Raw genomic sequence first — 18,209 nt, 5'->3', positions numbered from 1 at the left:
AGCTCAGGTCATGATTTCCCAGTTTGTGAGTTCAAGCCCTGTGTTGGGCTCTGTGCTGTTAGTGCGAAGCCTGCTCAGGATTCTCTCTCTCTCCCTCTTTCTCTGGCCCTCCTCTTGCTCATGCTCTCTCTCTCAAAATAAATAAATGAACTTTAAAAGTGAAAAAAAAAAAAAGGACTTGGATATATCAAGAGTACAGTTGTATCTTATAAATCAGTTACTAAAGTTCTTTCTCTTTAATAGAAGCTGGAGATCTGCTTTCTCAGTATTTTTGCTGAAGAGAAAGATCTCTACCAGAATTTGTTAGGTTAGTTTTTTTTTTCTTTTTTTACTTATGCACTTTATTTTTGTAATTTATTTTTTATGAAGTTTTTATTTTAATTCCAGTATAGTTAGCATATACATATATTAGTTTCAGGTGTATAATATAGTGACTCGATAATTCTATACATAGTGCTCATCACAATAAGTGTACTCTTTAGTATCCATCACCTATTTCACCCATCCCCTCACTCACCTCCCCCTTGGCAACCATCAGTTTGTTCTCTATAGTTAAGAGTCTGTTTCTTGGTTTGTCTCTCTCTCTTTCTTTTTTTCCTTTGTTTTGTTTCTTAAATTCCACACGAGTGAAATTATATGGTACTTGTCTTTCTCTGACTGCTCATTTCGCTTAGCATTTTATACTCTCTAGTTCTGTCCACATCATTGCAAATGCCAAAATTTCTTTCTTTTTTATGGCAGAAAAATATTCTGTAACACACACACACACACACAATACTCCAGTACTTGATCCGTTTATCAGTTGATGGACACTGGGACTGTCTCCATACTTTGGCTATTGTAGATAATGCTGCTATAAACAGTGGGATGCATGTATCCCTTTGAGTAAATATTTTTGTATTGTTTGGTTAAATACCTAGCAGTGCAATTACTGGATTGTAGGGAAGTTCTATTTTTAACTTTTTGAGGAACCTCCATACTGTTTTCCAGAGTTGACTGTACTAATTTCCATTCCCACCAACAGTGCAAGAAGATTCCCCTTTCTCCGCATTCTCACCAACACCTGTTGTTTCTTGTGTTGTTGATTTTAGCCATTGTGACAGGTTGTGAAGTGGTATTTCATTGCAGCTTTGATCTGTATTTCCTTGATGTTGAGCATCTTTTCAGATGTGTCTGTTGGCCATCTGTATGTCTTTGGAAAAATGTGTATTCATGTCATCTGCCCATTTTTCATTGGATTTTTCATTTTTGGAGTGTTGAATTTTATGAGTTCTTTATATATTTTGGGTATATATTTTGGATATGTATATTATGAAAAGTTATATGACAACAAATTGGATAACCTAGAAGAAATGGATAAATTTCTAAAAACATAATTTTCCAAAATGGAATCAGGAAGAAATAGAAAATTTGAATAGACTTGTTACCAGTAATGAAATAGAATTAGTAATCAAAAAACTCCCAAGAAACAAAAGTCCAAGACCTTCTTCACCTTGACAGATGAATTCTACCAAGCATTTAAAGCAGAGTTAATACCTATTATTCTCAAACTATTCCAAAATATAGAAGAGAAAGGAAAGCTCCCAGATTCATTCTGTGGTTCCTGATACAAAAATCTGACAAAGATACTACAAGAAAAGAGAACTACAGGTTGATATCTCTGATGAACAGATATAAACGTCCTCAACAAAATATTAGTGAATCTAATCCAACAATACATTAAAGAAATCATTCACCATGATCAAATAGGATTTATTCCTGGGATGCAAGGGTGGTTCAATATTTGTAAGTCAATCAGTGTGATACATTACATCCATAAGAGACAGGATAAAAACCAAATAATTATTTCAATAGATGCAGAAAAAGCATTTGACAAAGTACAACATCCATTCATGATAAAAACCTACAAAGTAGGTCTAGAGGAAACATACTTCAACATAACAAAAGCCTTATATGAAAAACCCTCAGTGAACGTCATACTCAATGGGGAAAAACTGAGAGCTTTTCCCTTAAGGTCAGGAGCAAGACAAGAATGTCCACTTTCGCCACTTTTATACGAGAAAGTACTGGAAGATCTAGCTACAGCAATTAGACGGCTTAATTAATTTTAAATAATTTAATTGGACAAAATGTATATGTTCTAGTGTATGAGACATCTTGAAAATACATGAGTATAAAGCACTACTAGTAAGCTTTATTCAAGAAAAACAGAATAGACCTTTTTAAAAAATGTTTATTTATTTTTGAGAGAGAGTGTGCAAGCATGAGCAGGGGAGGGATAGAGAGAGAGACAGAATTTGAAGCAGACTCTGCTGCTCTGCGCTGTTAGCGCAAAACCCAGTGTGGGGCTCGAACCTATGAATCGTGAAATCATGACCTGAGCTGAAGTCCTGCCCTCAACTGACTGAGCCATCCAGGTGCCTCGAGAATGGACATTTTTACATACTGAATTATAGTTTTCTGAATGTACTTCTTTTTAAAAAAATGTTTTTAATGTTTATTTTTGAGAGAGAGACAGAATGTGAGCAGAAGAGTGGTAGAGAGAGAGGGAGACACAGAATCCGAAGCAGGCTCCAGACTCTGAGCTGTCAGACAGAGCCCGATGCAGGGCTCCAACTCATGAGCGGTGAGATCGTGACCTGAGCCAGAGTCAGCTACTTAACCGACTGAGCCACCCATGCTCCCCTGATTGTATTTATTCTTGTTTGTACTGTTTTGTTGAAAATCTTTTCTGGTTTTTGGTGAATAATTCTCGATTAAAGGATTGTCATTAGTGAAACTATTTGGGAGCAATATTTTTTTTTTCTTTTCAAATTTTTATTTAAATTCTAGTTGGCTAACATATAGTGCAATATTGCTTTCAGGAGTAGAATTCAGTGATTCATCACTTACATTCAACACCGAGTGCTCATCATGTGAGCAATATCTTTAAAAGTTGTTTTTCAAAAAAAAAGTTATAGAGAGGGAGGGAGGAAAACCATAAGAGACTCTTAAATACAGAGAACAAACTGAAGGTTGATGGGGGGTGGAGGAGAGGGGAAAATGGGTGATGGGCATTGAGGAGGGCACTTGTTGGGATGAGCACTGGGTGTTGTATGGAAGCCAATTTGACAAATTATATTTAATAATAAAAAATAAAAGTTTTTCTTTTTTGCAAGGGTTTAAATATTGAAATATGAAATTTTTGAATAAAACCACAGTGGATTGTATCAAATTGATATCCTGTTTGTGATATCAATATATGTATATATTATATATATGTGATATCAACATATATTATCTATGCATATGTACGTATACATATTTACACATGTATATTATGTATACATATACATAATAGTTTTGCAAAGTGTTACTATTGGAGGAAACTAGGCAAGTGGATAAGGGTTTCTTGATAGTATTTCTTGTAATTGCATCTGATCTTACAATTTCCTTAAATAAAAAGTAAACAAAAAAGCAAAAAAGCCAAAAAATGATATGATGAAAGACTTCTATTTTTTTGCCAAGATGGAGTAACAGAGACCAGATTTTTTCTCCTAACTGTAACATCCATAAAAAACAGATGAAACGTTTGAAATAATGGATTTCAGGACATTGGACATCAGGTAATGAAGGATAGTGACTCACACAATTGAGAAACAAATTAGATGAGCCATGTAATTGCCCTGACTTACTGCCCTAAGAGAATTTCTGGCTGTGGCACAGGGAAAAATACGTCAGGAGTAGCACCACAGACTCAGTTGAGGAGACAGCCAAAAGTCCAGAGAGACCTAAGAAACAAAAGGTTGAAACATGTCCACAGTTTAACCCAATTAGAAGTTCAAAATTTGCTATTAGATTTTGTGCAATGAAAAGATGAAAGGGCTGATTTCTTTGTGTGTCTGTACAGCATAGGTTCTGGGTTAACTTTAACATCTGCTGAAGGGTATGAGTGGTAAACCTTTTTAGCCTAAGTTGATACTGGGGCTCAAATTACAGTTATACCTGGGATCCTACTAAATTTAAACAAAGTATCCCTATAGTTTTAAAGGAGTTACAAAATATAGAGAATAAATAGTTATGTCTCATCTTAACTGTCAAAACTATTGCTGCCTAAATTCCCTATAGTCATAATGTATATTGCCATAAAATATCTCAGAGTGGGCACGGATGCTCAGACCCATCAAGTAATACATTAAAATTAGTCTGTTGGAGTGTCTGGGTGGCTCAGTCAGTTAAGCGTCCAACTTTGGCTCAGGTCATGATCTTGCAGTTTGTGAGTTTGAGCACTGCGTTGGGGTCTCTGCTGTCAGCACAGAGCCCTCTCTCTCTCTGCCTCTCACCTGCTCTCAAAAATAAATATTCAAAAATTATAAAATTAGTCTGTGGCACTTATAATTAGCTTTACCAAGTGGGGCTCTGTGACCCCCATTAAAATAGTTAATATTGGCCCAATATAAATTAAAACAGGGACTTGATGGATTGAAGGTACACAAGACTTGTTTAAAGAAGTGTTTATCTTCACTGCTTCTCTACCTCATTGCCCAATTTTACCTGATTTTTAATTTTGTGGATTACCACAACCTTAATTTTGTGGCTCTACCCATTAAGGCCTCTATGATCAATATTATTGAAATTACTGACTACATCCAATCAATGTCTCATAAGTATTTTGCTAACCTGTTCTGGTCAGTGCCTATTTCAAGAATCTCTCAACCATAGTTTGTCTTCACCTTCAAATAAACATAATACACCTTTACCTAGCTTCCTATGGATATGTCAACAACCTTGCCATTGCACACAGTCTTTACAGGCAAGATGTTAAAGCACCACATTTCTCCAGAAGCACAGGTATGACATCCCAGTGATGATATCCTCCTCCAAGGAGATTGATATGACACATTTATTCAGGACATACAGATACTTACAAAGGATTCCAGAGAAAGGGCATGGGCCATTACCCTACACATAATAGAAGTCTTTGTTATCTTGGTTAAATACCTGAAAAATTATTTGGTTTGCTGAGAACAGCTCTATTGCTGATACTATCAAGGAATAACTATTGACCCTCTCAGCAATATTCAAACAAACATAATATCTTTGGGGCTCTTTTGGATTCTGAAGCCAATGTATTCCTCATTTACAAATTATTCTTAAGCCCATTTATTGTGTTACTTATAGATACCTTGAATGGAGACTCTACAACAAAGTGTTTTAGAATTTGTGGAAATTGCAATGTAACAGACACTCCCATAGTGCCCCAAAGACCTCTTTACTGTAGAAGTGTTAGCAACCTCCTCCTATGTCTCCTGGAATCTCTAGACCGTCCATTATGGCCATAAGTTGTCTGTAAGCTTCTGATGCAAGAAACTGCCCTTCTTGGCCCCATGGTATACATCATTAGCAGTAATTGTTGGCTACATACTAATTTTCCTGGAAAATAGAGGCTCTGAGCCCATTACCCTCTTTTCTCAGCTGCCACTATGCCTTAGGTCATGGAGGTAGCAACCTGTAAGCTCAATATAGCCTCAAAGTCTCCTTGTGAAGACCAAAATAGAACCACCATATAGCCAAACCTGAGCCCTCTGGCATATTCCACCTGTAGGACGGTTGGTCTCCCTTTTTCTCAGTCTTTTGTCAGATGCCACAGTGCTGGAGGGCATCACCCCTTTACTGGACCCCTTAGATACTTAAGGAACTCCTTGGGATCAACTGAGTGTGCAGCAAAGGGAGTTTGTACAGTTTTCTATGACATCACAGTTGTTGGAGTCATGGGAAAGCTGCTGCTGTCCATTTCTTAAGTGGGATGTTGCTGATCAAAGACAGGACTTGGGGCACCTTGGCGGCTCAGATGATTATGCATCTGACTCTTGGTTTCCACTCAGGTTATGATCTCAGTTCGTGGGTTTGAGCCCCATGTCAGGCTTCACAGCTGACAGCTCAGAGCCTGCTTGGGATTCTCTCTCTCTCCCTCTCTCTCTTGCTCATGCTATCTCTGTCTCTCTCAAAGTAAATAAATAAACTTAAAAAAAAAATTAAGGGGCACCTGGGTGGCTCAGTTGGTTAAGCGCTGACTTCGGCTCCGGTCATGATCTCACTGTTTGTGAGTTCGAGCCCCATGTCAGGCTCTGTGCTGACAGCTCAGAGCCTGGAGCCTGTTTCAGATTCTGTGTCTCCCTTTCTCTCTGCCCCTCTCCCACTCATGCTCTGTCTCTCTTTCTCAAAAATAAATAAACATTAAAAATTAATAAAAAAATTAAAAAGACAGGACTCAAGGGTCAGCACAAGTGGCCAAATTTCAGGCAATTATCTTAGCACTAGATGCTCTGTCCAGCAGTCAACTCTATATTTTTATTGCCAATGGTCTGGCCATCTGGTCTTGCCAATGGCAGCAACAACTCCTTACCCAAGGTTGGCCCTTTGGGGTAAAGAATTTTGGGAATTTCTTACCTCACAGACACCCAAAATATAAATCAAACATTTCTCTGCACATACTAAAGCCACAGTACAAGGCCTCACTAAGGCATTCCTTATCCCAGTTGTAGTTCTAGACATTATTGGTAGTGACCAAGGCACTCTTTTTACTTCTCAAAATACACAATGCATTCAGCAAAATCCTTACCTCCTTTACTGGTCTCAGGCTATACAAGAGACCTTACATATTGCCATAATGGTTTGCTTAAACAAGTTCATGTTCAATTAAGTAAAACAGCTGATTTCAACCATCAGGTAAATGTCAGGAGTAAATTTTAATAAAATGCCTGACTCCCATTTTTTGATCAAGTTTGATTGCAGATGGCTTTGAAACCCCAACATTTCTTTCTCCTGCTGGCCACATTTTGGCAAGTTGATAAGAAAGCCTGGATACTCCCTCCTTTCATGCCAACAGAGCGTTCAAACCATGTCAACCACAGCTGCTCTCCTGTAGGAGAGCAATCCTTCCCCCTAACTGCGGTAAAAATGGAACTAACCTCCTTTCCTTACTTCTCAAGTCTTTGGGGCCTGCTTGGGATCTTTCCCTGTTCTCCCCCAAACCCTCATTACCAAAGCCTTTTCATACCCTCCTGGTACATGGGTAGCATCATCAGTGCCAACATCTGAACCAAATTTTGGATATGAGATCCATGTGCCTCTGCAGGGTGACCACAGTAGTAGAAAAAGGATTTTTTTTTCCAACAGGCGATGGTAGAATAATTAGATATGCACATGTAAAAAATCCCCCCCAAAACAAACTTTTTCCCAATTGTTTTTTATTGTGGTAAGATATATGATGTAAAATTTATCATCTTAACTATCTTTAAGTGTACAGTTCAGTGGTATTAAGTTCATTCATATTTTGTGCACCAATCACCACTGTCCATCTCCAGAATAGTTTTCATCTTGAAAGCTGAAACTCTATACCCATTAAACAATAACTTCCATTGGCCCCTCCACCCAGCCCCTGTCAACTACCCATCTATTTTCTTTTTTAAAGAAATTTTTAAATATTTATTTTTGAGAGAGAGACAGAGACAGAGACAGAGTGTGAGCAGGGGAGGGGCAGAGAGAGAGGGAGACCTGGAACCCGAAGCAGCTCCAGCCTCTGAGCTGTCAGCACAGAGCCCGACATTGAGCTCGAACTCACAGACTGAGATCATGACCTGAGCCAAAGTTGGATGCTTAACTGACCGAGCCATCCAGGTGCCCCTACCCATCTATTTTGTCTCTGTTAATTTAACTGCTATAGGTCCCTCCTGTAAATGGAGTCATACTGTGTGTATCTTGTGTAAATGGCTTATTTCACTTAAATGTCCCTAATGGTTCATGTTACAGCAAGTTTTGGAAAAGTTTGAGAAGGACTGGTGTTAGTTCTTCTTTAAATGTTTGGTAGAATTTGCCAGGAAGCCATCAGGTCCAGGACACTTCTTTGTTTAGAGATTTTTGATTACTGATTCAGTTTCCTTACTAGTAGGTCTGTTAAATATTCCATTTTTTCATGATTTAGTCTTGCTAGGTTTTGTGTTTCTAGGAATTAGTCTATTTCATCTATGTTATCCAGTTCATTAGCATACTGTTCATAGTACTGTCTTATAATTCTTTTTATTTCTATAGAATCAGTAGTAACCCCCCCCCCCCCCCCCGCCCGCCACTTTTGTTTCTGATTTAGTATAAGCATGCTTTGGAGATATTACGGGTTCAGTTCCCAGACCACTGCAATAAAGTGAATGTTGCAATAAAGCAAGCCAGATGAATTTTTAGGTTTCCCAAGGCATATAAAAGTTATGTTTATATTATACTGCAGTCTATTAAGTGTGCAGTAGCATTTGTCTAACAATACAATGTATATACCTTAATTAAAAAATACTTCATTTAGGGCACCTGGGTGGCTCAGTTGGTTGAGCATCTGAGTCTTGATTTTGGCTCAAGTCATGATCCCAGGGTCATGGGATTAAGCCCTGCATGTCGGGTTCTGCTCAGAGCATGGAGCCTGCTTAAAATTCTCTCTTCTTCTGCCCTTCTCCCTTACTTCCACACTCTCTCTCTTAATAAAAAGAAGTACTTCATTGCTCAAAAATGCTAACTGTCATCTGAGCTTTCAGTGAGTTGTGATATTTGCTGGTGGAAGGTTTTGCCTTGATGTTGATAGCTGTTGATTAATCAGGGTAGTGATTGCTGGAGGTTCAGGTAACTGTGGCAGTTTCTTAAAATAAGACAACAATGAAGTTCTTCCTTTCACAGTTTCTCTGTAGCATGCAATGCTGTGAATAGCATTTACCCATAGTAGAACTTCTTTCAAAATTGGAGTCAGTCCTTTTTTTAATTAATTAGTTTATTTTGAGAGAGGGAGCAAGCAGGGGAGGGGCAGAGAAAGAGGGAGAGAGAATCCCAGGAAGTTTCCATGCTGCCAGAGTGGAGCCCGGCATGGGGCTCAACCTCACGAACCATGAGATTATGACCTGAGCTGAAACCAAGAGTTGCACACTTAACCAACTGAGCCACCCAGATGTCCCTGGTGTCCAAACTGTTAGCACAGAGCCTGACACTAACAGTGAGATTATGACCTGAACCAAAGTCGGATGCTTACCGAGCTGCCCAGACACTCCTGAATCATGAATGTTCTTGATAGCATCCAGAATGGTGAATTTTTTCCATAAGGTTTTCAATTCATTTTTCCTAAGATCCATCAGGGGAATCACTATGGGAGCTAGAGCTTTACAAAATGTATTTCTTGAATAAGAAGACTTGAAAGTCAAAATAGCTCCTTGATCCATGGGCTGCAGCATGTATGTTGTGTTAACAGGCATGAAAACATTAGTGTCACTGTACATCTCCATCAGAGCTCTCAGATGATCAGGTGCATTGTCAATGAACAGTGATATTTTGAATGGAATCTTTTCTGGGCAGTAGATCTTAACAGTGGGCTTAAACTATTCAGTAAACCATGTGGTAAACAGGTGTGCTCTCTAGGCTTGGTTTTTCCATTTATAGAGCATAGGCAGATTTAGTGTAATTCTTAAGGGCCCTAGGATCTTTGAAATGGTAAATGAGCATTGTCTTCAACTTACAGTCACTAGATGCATTAGCCTACAAGGAACCCAGCCTGTCTTGAGGCTATGAAAGTCCTAGATGGCATCTTGTTCCAATATAAGGTTTCAGAACACTGAAAATCTGTTATTTAGTGTAGCCACCTTCATTAATTATTTTAGCTAGATCTTCCAGATAACCAACCCACTGCTGCTTCTCCATCAGCACTTGCTGCTTCACTTTGTACTGTTATGTTATGGACCTGGCTTCTTTCCTTAAACCTCATGAACCAACCTCTACTAGCTTCAGACTTCTGCAACTTCCTTTCCTCTCTCAGCATTCATAGAATTGAAGAAAGTTAGGGCCTTGCTCTGAATTAGCCTTTGGCTTAAGGGAATGTTGTGGTTGGTTTGATCTTCTATCCACACCACTAAAACTTTCTGCATATGAGCTATAGGGCTGTTTCACTTTCTTATCATTCATGTGTTCACTGGAGTAGTACCATTTCCCTCAAGAATTTTTTTTAATGAATTTTTAATTTGGCTGTTTGGTGCAAGAGGCCTAGCTTTTAGCTTGTGTTGGCTTTTGACATGCCTTTCTCACTAAGCTTAATCATTTCTAGCTTTGGATTTAAAGTGAGATATGTGACTTTTCCTTTGACTTGAATACTTAAAGGCCGTTTTAGGGTTATTAACTGACCTGATTTCAATATTGTTGTGTCTTAGGGTATAGGGAGGCCTGAGGAGAGGGAGATAGAAGGGAGAATGGCTATTTGGTGGAACATTCAGAACACACACATTTATCAATTAAATTTGCTGTCTAACATGGGTGTGGTTTCAGAGCATCCCAGAACAATTCAAATAGTAACATCAAAGATCACTGATCTCAGATTGCCATAACAAAGATAATAATGAAAAAGTTTGAAATATTTCAAGAATTACCACAATGTGACAAAGATACAAAGTGAGCCAATGCTATTGGAAAATGGTGCTGGTAGACTTGCAGGGTTGCCATAAACCTTCAATATGTAAAAAAGAGTATCTGTGAAGTACAGTAAAACAAAGTGTAATAAAATGAGGTATGTCTGTAATTAAGTCTTCTCTTTTTTGTCTCTAGTGAAAGGCTTGTCAATTTTGTTCATCTTTTCAAAGAAACCAACTTTTGTTTCATTGATTTTCTTTATTGTTTCTCTATTCTATATTTTATTTATTTAGAATCTATATTATATCCTCTTTTATGCTGGCTTTGGGTTTTGTTTGCTCTTTTCTTTCTAGTTCTTTAAGTGGTAAAGTTAGGTTGTTGATTTGAGATCTTCTTTCTTAACATAACAGCTATAACTACAGCTATAACTTTCCTCCTTAGCATTGCCTTCACTGTGTCCCGTGAGTTTTGGTAGGTTGTATTTTTGTTTTCATTCATCTCTGTGTTTTCTCATTTTCCTTATCATTTCTTTTTTTATCCATTGATTATTTCAGAATATGTTGTTTAATTTCCACAAGTTTATGAATTTGCTAGTTTTCCTTTCTGTCGTTGATTTCTAACTTCATCCTGTTGTGGTTGAATAATATCTGTCTTAAAAAATGAACTTTAATCCTTACCTTGTGCCATATACAAATAATATTTCAAGATGGATTGTAGACCTACGTGAAAAATTTTAAACTATTGAACTTCTAGAAAATACTATAAAAACTGTGAACTTAAGTTAGGCAATTGTTTGTTAATTACAACACCAAAAGCATGACCCATAAAAGAAAAAAAGATAAACTGGGCTTAATCAAAATTAAAACTTTAGTTCTTTGAAAATCTCTGTTCAGAGAAAGGAGACACAAACAGATAAAAACCTTTGCAAAGCATGTATGTAATAGAAGACTTATATCCAGAATATGTAAGGGTTTCTCAAAGGTTAATATTAAGAAACAAACAACCCAATTAAAAAATAGGCAAAAATTTGAATAGAAACTTCACCAGAGTAGATGTATAGTAGATAGCAAGTAAGCTCATGGAGAAATGGTCAACAGCATTAGGGATATGCATATTATCACAAGGAAACCCTACTGGAATGACTAAAGTTAAAAACACTGAGCATACCAACTATTGATGAGGAGGAACTAGACCTCTTATACACTGCTGTTGGGAATGTAAAATGGTCCAACCACTTTGGGAAATAGTTTGGTAGTTTTCTTAAAAAGTTAAATCTACCTTATGATCCAGCCATTCCACTTTTAGCTATTTATTCAAGAGAAAAAAATGTGTATGTATATACAAAGACTTTGCGTGAAAGTTCATAGCAGCTTTATTTGTAATAACTAAAAAACTGAAAACAGTCAAAACGTACATCAGCAAGGTAGGTAGATAAACTGTGGTATGTCTTTATGGAATAATATTCAGCAATAAAAGATATGAACTTGTTACATGCAACAGCATGGAAAAATCTGAAAATAATTATGCTGAGTGAAAGAAGCTAAACAAAAAAAGCATGTATTTATGATTCCATTTATATAAGACTCTAGAAAATTCAAATTGATCTGTAGTGGCAGAATGGTGGTCAGTAGTTGCTTGGGAATATTGAAGGTGCTAAGGAGAGGCAGGAGGGTAGATTACAAAGGCACATGAAACTTGGGGATGATGGATATATTCACTGTCTTGATTGTGATGATGGTTTCATGGGCATATATAATTGTTAAAACTTGTCTGATTGTGCATTTAAAATATGTATAGTTTATTGCATGTTTCTTATAACTTAATAAAGCTGTTAAATGACATAATCATTTTTTCACTTAGAAATATGTGGGGGTGCCTGGGTGGCTCAGTCAGTTGAGCACCCGACTTTGGCTCAGGTCATGATCTGGTGGTCCTTGAGTTCGAGGTCTACTTTGGGCTTTGTGCTGACAGCTCAGAGTCTGGAAACTGCGTCGGATTCTGTGTGTGTCTCTCTCTCTGCACCTACCCTGTTTGTGTTGTCTCTCTCTCTCTCAAAAATAAACATTAAAAAATTTAAAGAAAAAAACCATTCTGTCTTCCTCTTCCCCTCACCCCCTCGTGTGTGCCTGCCAGCTCTCTCTCTCTAAAAATTTAAATAAATAGGGGTGCCTGGGTGGCTCAGTTGGCTGAGCGTCCAACTTCGGCTCAGGTCATGGTCTCGCAGTTTGTGAGTTCAAGCCCCACGTCGGGCTCTGTGCTAACAAACAGCTCAGAGCCTGGAGCCTGCTTCGGATTCTGTGTGTCCATCTCCCCCTCCCCTGCTCATGCTCTGTCTCTCTCTGTCTCTTAAAAATAAATAAATGTTAAAAATAATTTTTAAAAAATTAAATAAAGATATGTAAAGATCATGACTTACTTCTGGTAGTAAAGACTTCAGAAAAGAAAACAGAAAACCTGCAGGGCTTATGAGATTTGTTCAAGGTTTTTCCTCAACCAGAGACTAGGAGAACCTATGTTTGGCATCTTTTTTGTAGTCTTCCACCTTCTTTCCCTTAAACTGGCTATTGTAAATGATCCTTTTCCAGTAATTGGTACTGGCCCTCTTCCTCTCTCATGTTCAAACTCTTGAAGGCAGATTTTTTTTTTTTAGTATTTTCTAGAAGTTTCATTTTGAAATATTATTTTTATATGGCATAAGGTAAGAATCAAAGTTCATTTTTTAAAGACATATCATTCAGAGTATTTTTCCACAACAGGGTGAAGTTAGAGATCAACAACAGAAAGAAAAACTAGCAAACTCATAAATTTATAGAAATTAAACAACATACCCTGAAATAACCAATGGACCAAAAAATAAAAGACAAAAAAATTTTTTTTTTTGAGAGAGATAGAGAGAGAGTACAAGCAGGGGTGGGGTAGAGAGAGAGAGAGGGGGAGAGAGAAATCCCAAGCAGGCTCTCTGCTGTCAGTCCAGAGCCCAATGCTGGGCTTGAACTCACGAACTGTAAGATCATGACCTGAGCTGAAACCAACACTGAGCCACCCAGGTGCCCCTCTTTCCTCCCTTTAAAATGTCTTTGTTTTTTTTTGAAATACATTCCCCTGCCAGCATTGTAGAACAGGCCAACAGCCTCTCATCCTGGGATTAATGTAATAGTTTCCTAACCAGTTGTTTTCTTCTAATCTAATCCATGTTGTAAATATTCTGAGATATTTTAGGAAATAGTTTTATTTTATTTTTTTTCTTTACATTCTTCCTGTGGCCACTCATATTAGTGTTATTAAACATTCACCATATGCATGGAACTGTAAAGGACTAGGAGAATGGGATGGGTATGATTTCCTATCTGGAGTAATTTTTATGAGGAGGTGGAGTTTAAATAAAAATGAGATTTCTACCTTTGAGTAATTTATTGTTTAGTTAAAGAGACCACATAAACACTTGATAAGTAAAATAGTAATATATTTTTTTCCTTTTTTTCCCCCTTCCAGGTTCCTGTTGCATGTAAATCTTGTCCCTGTGGTTATATATTTATTAATAGGAAACTTCTAAAAGTAAAACACTCAGAGAAATCATCACCTTTTACAGGTAATTGAGAGAGTTGACCACCTTTCTGTCTTTTGTGGTTTCTTTTATATAAAGTTAAAATTAATTTTTGTGAGTTAATTTTTTTTTTTTTTTTTTTTTTTTTTTTTTTTTTTTTGCTGGTGAAGTTATAATACTAAAATCTGTTGAAGTACATTTTGGTTTTTATTAGATACAGCAAGTTGTTTACATTGGTTTGTTCAACCAATTTAAATGTTAACTCCTTTACTGATTATTTTGTAACAAATTTTAATGAGAAATTTTAATTAGAAAATATTAACTGAAAGACAGGAAACCTTGATTTTAGTATTAGAATGTTTTAGTACCAGTTATTTTTTTCAGTTCACAGATTTAGACTAGCTAAAGAGCTGCTGACTTCAATTTTATTTGAGTTTGTAACTTTCTCTTTAAAGTTAGAAATCTGGATTTATGCCATAAGTGTAGTGAGAGATAGATTTTTGTTACTCTTATTTTTTGCTATGATAAAATCACATTTGTAATAATAGTCAACCCAAAATGGCAATACATTTATTATCAACAATTATTGAGTGCCTAACGTATGCCAGGTACTATATATTTTGGGCACACAGTAAGAAATCTACTACCAAGACAGGTTCAGTGTTATCATAATGGTTGAAGGTATATGTAGAGGTATATACATATGGGATATATGGGGAAAATATCAGTAATAAGTGCTGAGTAAGAAATTAAAATAGGGTACTGTCCTAGAGGTTAACTGGAAGGCTGCTTTTGATTAAACGTTCCAGGGAATGCATCTCTGAGGAGGAGATGTTTTATAAGGTCTGAATAGATGAAGGAAAACCAGGGAAAGCAAATTCTAGACAGAGGGAAAACAAAGGCAGGATTTATTCCAGGAATGCAGGATTGGTTCAATATGAGGGAACCTATTAGTGTTATATACCATGTTATTAACTATAAAGAAAAAATAATACAGTTATCTCAGTAGATACTAAGAAAACCTTTGGCAAAAATAAGTACCCATTCATGATAGAGACACTCAAGAAAATAGGAATTGAAGACTACTTAAAAAAAATTTTTTTAATGTTTATTTTTGAGAGGAGAGAGTGACAGAGCATGAGTGGGGGAGGGGCAGAGAGAGACAGGGACACAGAATCTGACGCAGGCTCCAGGCTCTGAGCTGTCAGTACAGAGCCCGATGAGGGGCTTGAACCCATGAACTGCAAGATCATACCCTGAGCTGAAGTCAGATGTTTAACCAACTAAGCCACCTAGGCGCCCCTTGAATACTACTTTTTTAACTTGATGAAGTATACATCTTAGCATTAAAACTATATCTTATTTAAAAAGGGGAAACACTACAGGCATCTCCATTAATGTCAAGAACAAGCATCCACACTATCTTCACTACTGTTTAGCATTTTGTTAGAGGTAAATTAGCCAAGGGAATTAAATTAAGAGAAATCAGTAAGAGGCATAAAAACGGGTAAAGAACAAGTAGAACAATATCTCTTTGCAGATCATAGTATAGCTGTACTCCAGAGAATCAATAATAAACTAACTCCTACAATAAAAGAATTCAGTGAAGGATCAGGATTTAAAATTAACATATAAAATTCAACTTTCATATATACAGATAGCTTAAACTGAACATAATGTTAGAGGAAAGCCCATTTACAATAGCAACATGGAGGATTAAATGTTTAGGAATAAATTTAATAAGAAAGATATAAAATCTATACAAGGAAAATTGAAAACACTCCTAAAAGACACTAAAGCAGATTTAAACAAATGGTAAAATGTCCTTTGTTGTTGAATAGGATGATTCAACATCATAAAAATGTTAATCCTCCCTGGTTAATTTATAAAATCAGTGCAATGTTAATAAAAATCCTATTAAGTTGTTTTATGGAGTCAGACAAGCTGATTTTAAGGTTCATATGGAAAAACAAACATGCAAAAATAGCCAGGAAAATCATCAATTGACTTTTAGTAAAGGTCCCAAAGAAAATAAATGGGAAATAATAGTCTTTTCAATAAATAGTATTGGAATACCATGCTGAGTACGCAAAAGAATGAAGTTGGGGACCTGTTTTATGCCACACATAAAAATTAATTCAGAATAGATCATAAACCTAAATATAAGAGCTAATGAAACTAAAAGCATAGCAGTACATCTCAGTGACTTTGGGTTAGGCAGTGTTTTCTTAAATATGACACCCAGAGCTCAAATGACATACATACATACATACATACATACATACATACATACATAGGATGATATCAAAATTCAAAACTTTTTTTTGCTGCAGATGATATCAAGAAAGTAGAAAGACAACTCACAGGATGGAAAAAACTATTTGCAAATCACATATCTTATAAGGTACTTATATCTTGAATGTATAAAGAATTCTTATTCCTCAATAATAAAAAGAAATAATCCAATTTAAAAAATGGACAAAAGATTTGAATAGAATTGGTCCAAAGGAGATATACAAATGACCAACAACTATACCAAAATATTTTTGTTAGTCATTAGAGAAATGCAAATCAAAATCATGAGATATAACTTGACACCACTAAGATGCAATAATAAAGACAGAAAATAACAAGTATTGGTGAGGAAGTGGAAAAGTTGAAACACTCATACATTGCTATTAGAAATGTAAAATGGTGCAGTCACTTTGAAAACAATCTGTCAGTTCCTCAAATGGTTAAATACACAATTATAATATGATCCAGCAATTCCATTCTTAGGTATAAACCCAAGAGACTGAAAACAGAAGTGGACACAAAACCTTTGTGAATGTTGTTAGCAGCATTATTCACAATAGCTAAAAAGTAGAAACAGTCCTGATGTCCATCAACTGATAATCAACAAATGTGATATATCCATATAATAGAGTATTATTTGACATAAAAAGAAAGGAAGTATTGATATATGCTACAACATGAATGATTTGAAAATGTGCTATGTGAGAGAAGTCAGTTACAAAAGATCACATACTTTATGATTCCAATTATAAGAAATGTTCACATAGGCAGATATATAAACAGACTAATATTAACAGATATATAAATAGAATAATGGTTTAGGGCTGGGAAAGGGTTAGAGGGAGAATGGGGAACAGTTGTTAATTAGTACAGAGCTTCTTTTGGAAGAGGAAAAGTGTCCTAAAATTGGATTCAAAACCCTGTGAGTGTACCAGAAATCACCAAATTGTACATTTTAAATAGGAAAATTGTATGGGATGTGAATTATATCTCAATAAAACTGATTTTAGAAATAGCCAGGAAAACACTTTTTTTTTTTTAGATTTTTTAAAATATAAATTATCGTCAAATTGGCTTCCATACAACACCCCGTGCTCATCCCAACAAGTGCCCTCCTCAATACCCATCACCCACTTTCCCCTCTCCCTCACCCCCCATCAACCCTCAGTTTGTTCTCTGTATTTAAGAGTGTCTTATGGTTTTTCTCCCTTCCTCTGTTTGTAACTACCCCCCCCTTCCCCCATGGTCTTCTGTTAAGTTTCTCAAGATCCACGTATGAGTGAAAACGTATGGTATCTGTCTTTCTCTGACAGACTTATTTCACATAGCATAATACCCACCAGTGTTCCATCCATGTTGCTGCAAATGGCAGGATTTCATTCTTTTTCATTGCCAAGTAGTCCATTGTATTTATAAACCACATCTTCATCCATTCATCAGTTGATGGACATTTAGACTCTTTCCATAATTTAGCTATTGTTGAAAGCGCTGCCATAAACATTGGGGTATGTGTGCCCCTATGCATCAGCACTCCTGTATCCCTTGGGTAAATTCCTAGCAGTGCTGTTGCTGGGTTATAGGGTAATTGTATCTTTAATTTTTTGAGGAACTTCCACACTGTTTTCCAGAGTGGCTGCACCAGTTTACATTCCCACCAATAGTGCCAGAGGGTTCCTGTTTCTCCACATCCACGCCAGCATCTATAGTCTCCTTATTTGTTCATTTTAGCCATTCTGACCGGTGTGAGGTGGTATCTCAATGTGGCTTTGATTTGTATTTCCCTGATGATGAGTGGCGTGGAGCATTGTTTCATGTGTCTGTTGCCCATCTGGATGTTTTCTTTGGAAAAGTGTCTATTTATGTCTTCTGCCCATTTCTTCACTGGATTATTTGTTTTTTGGGTGTGGAGTTTGGTGAGTTCTTTATAGATTTTGAATTCTAGCACTTTATCCAATATGCCATTTAC

The 18,209-nt window shown here is 36.6% G+C and overlaps 1 protein-coding gene across 4 annotated transcripts in view; it reads left to right on the top strand.

Moving 5' to 3' along the window:
* CUNH16orf87 (chromosome unknown C16orf87 homolog) overlaps positions 1-18,209 on the top strand; it is a 90,302-nt gene that overhangs the window by 20,189 nt on the left and 51,904 nt on the right. For 2 of the 4 annotated variants that reach the window (XR_005797650.1, XR_005797651.1), the window contains exon 2: positions 13,897-13,993. The gene's annotated coding sequence lies outside the window, so the exon portion shown is untranslated. Of the gene's footprint in view, positions 1-3,507; positions 3,606-9,137; positions 9,314-13,896; positions 13,994-16,281; positions 16,329-18,209 lie in introns of those variants that run through there. The other 2 variants (XR_005797649.1, XR_005797652.1) reach the window with 2 other exon arrangements.

Source organism: Herpailurus yagouaroundi, unplaced genomic scaffold (genome assembly GCF_014898765.1).
Source record: "Herpailurus yagouaroundi ecotype Mexico unplaced genomic scaffold, PumYag 190, whole genome shotgun sequence".
In the NCBI taxonomy this organism is placed as follows: domain Eukaryota; kingdom Metazoa; phylum Chordata; class Mammalia; order Carnivora; family Felidae; genus Herpailurus; species Herpailurus yagouaroundi.
Note: the sequence above shows the minus strand (reverse complement) of the source record. Positions and strands in the feature narration are given on the sequence as shown.